This window comes from Lipotes vexillifer, unplaced genomic scaffold (assembly GCF_000442215.2).
Source record: "Lipotes vexillifer unplaced genomic scaffold, Lipotes_vexillifer_v1.1 scaffold442, whole genome shotgun sequence".
Lineage (NCBI taxonomy): Eukaryota > Metazoa > Chordata > Mammalia > Artiodactyla > Lipotidae > Lipotes > Lipotes vexillifer.
Window position 1 is genome coordinate 3724535 of NW_006790311.1, and position 3173 is coordinate 3727707.

Genomic DNA, 3173 nt, shown 5'->3' on the forward strand with positions numbered 1-3173 from the left:
TCGTGATCCCCTTTCTAAGTGAGACCTCTTTCCCTTTATTCACTAGCCATTCAACTTCGCCTCATCCAGAAGCCTTTCAACCACCCCATGTCAACAGCAGCTTCCTGCTCCTGGTCTGACACTCAGCTGCTTCTTTCTTGTGTCCCCGACTCCTACCCCACTAGAATTTAAGTCCGTTGAGGACAAAGTTTAGTGTATTTCTTCACTCCGAATCCCTAGATCCTAGGCCAGTGTTGATAGGCAGCTGGCACTCAAATAACTGTTGAATATGAGAGTGTAAGTTACAAAATTTTTACAAACACCTGAACTCACTTAAGCCCCTTTTTTTACAGGGGTGGGGCAAGGACTCGGGCCAAGCTGAGACTGACACTAGCCCACCAGCCACCTCTCCTGTCTATCCTCACCACCCTGGACTTTCAGGATAAAAATGGGCAAACCATGCAGAGGGAAAAACAGGTAGCAGTTTGGTTTCCGTGAGCATCTCGCATCCAGTAAAGCCTTTGGGACTCTGGAGAGATCTCGATTCTTCCTAAAACACGTGACCGCCCCTGGAGACTCCTGCCCCGAACAAGCCCAGGACGCAGGCCAGAATCTACAGGCTGACACTTCCTTCCATCCAGGTCTCTCCAGGGGTGGGGAGGGTGACACACAGAAGGAAGGGAGGAGGGGGACTTGGAGGGGTGTTTCAGACCAAGGCAGCAGAAGAGCAGGGAATCCCAGAGACCAGCCTTAGGGGAAGCTGAATCCAGTTCCTATCAACTCTGCCCCTGCTTGGCTGCATGTCTAGGTGATAACTGTGACATCACTTAAGGGTTTTTCATTGGGGTTATATGCTCTTCAAAGAAAGACTAGGCCTTTAGGTAAATAACCCCATAAACCACACTTCAAAATTTTTTCTTTTGAAAATAATTTTTACCAAAATATATATATTTATTGAAAAAATTACAAGAAAAATACAGAAAAGTCTATCATGAATGTCAAAATCACCTGAAATTCTACCATCTGGAGATAATTGTACTAATACTTTATTCAACATTCTGCTGGGTATTTTTTTTTTTTAAGTCTTTATTGAATTTGTCACAACATTGCTTCTGTTTTATGGTTTTTTTTTTGGTTTTTTGGCCACGAGGCATGTGCGATCCTAACTCCCTGACCAGGGATCGAACCTGCACCTTCTGCATTGGAAGGTGAAGTCTTAACCACTGGACCATCAGGGAAGTCCTGCTGGGTATTTTTTAATGTGTCCATACAAATACACACATGATCAGAATTTTACCTTCACGATATTATTCTCTACATGCTGTTTTGCAATCTGCTTTGTTCACTGACATTTGCATGATGTTATGGATAGTTTTCTATGTCAATAAATATAGTCGTACATCCCAAAGTATACAGCTGTCCAGGATTCTATTGTATGTATGCATCATACTTTTCTTAATGAGCCTCTTATTACCGTAAAATTTATTTGTTCCCAATTCCTTGTCATTACAAAAGTTCCTAAAATATTTCCTATTCCCATTAAATGACAAAAGTGGTATTTTGGGGACAAAGGATATGTACAGTGTACATTCTATATTTGAATACATATTGACAAACTTCCTTCCATAAGAGAGAAGCCAGAATTATAGTGCCACCAACACACCCGTTGTGATTTAAATTTGACCTTGCCCTCTCATCTTTGTGTTAGCCTACAGGTCAAGAATTATGGCTATAACATGTGAAGCCTGCACACGGGGAATACGAAAGTGCAATAAAGCTGTCACAGAAAATATAGATGATGCATTTTTTTCCTCTTTGCAAGTTGGACTGGAATGCAGGACAAAAAGAATTCGGTTTCCAATAGGACTAGCCATTCCAAGGACACTTTCCCCGAATGACAGCACCTTTGCCAAACTAAAGACAACAGTGTCACCCATGTCACCGAGGCAACATCTTTCATGTGCAATGGAAAGAGTTTGAATTTCTTCTTTCCAAATGACATGTAAATCTGTTTTTAAAGACTCAGACTGAGCGTTACCACTTTCAGGGAGCTTTCCCTAAAACTTCTTGTCAGTTAGATCGACATTCTCGGTCCTCCAGCATGGGATTCACTTTCACAAGGTACCGGCCAAAGTTCAGAGTACTTCCTGCATCTCAGTTCCTGCTCCTGCATCATGAGTTGCTAGAGAGTAGGGACTGTGTCTCTTTAGCTGGCACATCAGAGACGTGCAATACTCCTGTTGACTGAATGAAGGAAAGACCTGTACGTGAACAGTTAGTATGTGAAGAGTTATGTCTCAGTGCTTGAGTTTATCCAAGACAGTGAAGATATCTCTGGGACAAAATAAAGGGACATCACCTGTGATGACATGTGTCCGTATGCAACCCCAAGGTTAGATTTCTTTAATGTTAACTGCAAGCACAATCATATTTCTCTCTAAACTAACAGACATACCCCATTGATGAGTCTATTGTCTTCCAGTATCTTCTTTCTAATTCTCTTGAGTAGTCCATTTGTAGTTTTCAAATCATTTTAGATCTCTCCCTTGATCTGGCAGTGTAACAAAAGCTACCGAGTCCTGTTCTCCAAGAACTCAAATGTAAGCAGCTTTAGATAGCTGAACAATCCTCACTCCCCCAAGGAAACTCTGTGGTTACCATAAGTAGAAAATAAATTGGTAAACAGAATTGAAGATGGTTTCTCTCTCTCATTCCTAACTCTGTAAGAACCTCATTTTCTTGACTCAGTATTCCAACATGACAGTAATAAGCATTCCTTCTTATTTCAAGGAGCCCGCACCCCCCCCCCCCCAGCAGCCCATGCTCTGATCCATGTGCTATTGGCTTCTGGGGCTTAAACTCAATCCACCAACTCTTTCACTAAGTTCATGAGGCATCAACTCACAGATGAGTGAACGCGTCAGTCTTGTTTCTCCCCGCCTTTACTGCTAACAATCCCCCAACTCTTACCTGAATAGAGGCTTGAAAATGACTCATATCCATCTCCTATTTCTCTGAAAACTCTCATCTCCTAATTAAGCATAACGCTTTCAGGTTCTGTATGAATTGACATAGCTCAACTAACCTCTCTTAGAATACTACAAATGGACTCCTGTTATTGTAATATTACGAGTCACTCACTAGTATCTCCTGAAAGAGACAAAGAATATAAGATGGTTTTAAATTGCTGAACC

The 3173-nt window shown here is 41.7% G+C and overlaps 1 protein-coding gene and 1 non-coding gene across 2 annotated transcripts in view; both read right to left on the bottom strand.

Annotated features, from left to right (window-relative positions):
• Window positions 1-3173, bottom strand: part of ETS1 (ETS proto-oncogene 1, transcription factor) — a 131127-nt gene that overhangs the window by 120541 nt on the left and 7413 nt on the right. The gene's annotated exons all lie outside the window — the stretch shown is intronic.
• On the bottom strand, window positions 1146-1217 carry TRNAW-CCA (transfer RNA tryptophan (anticodon CCA)). Its single transcript has one exon. It is a non-coding gene; the product is annotated as a tRNA-Trp (tRNA).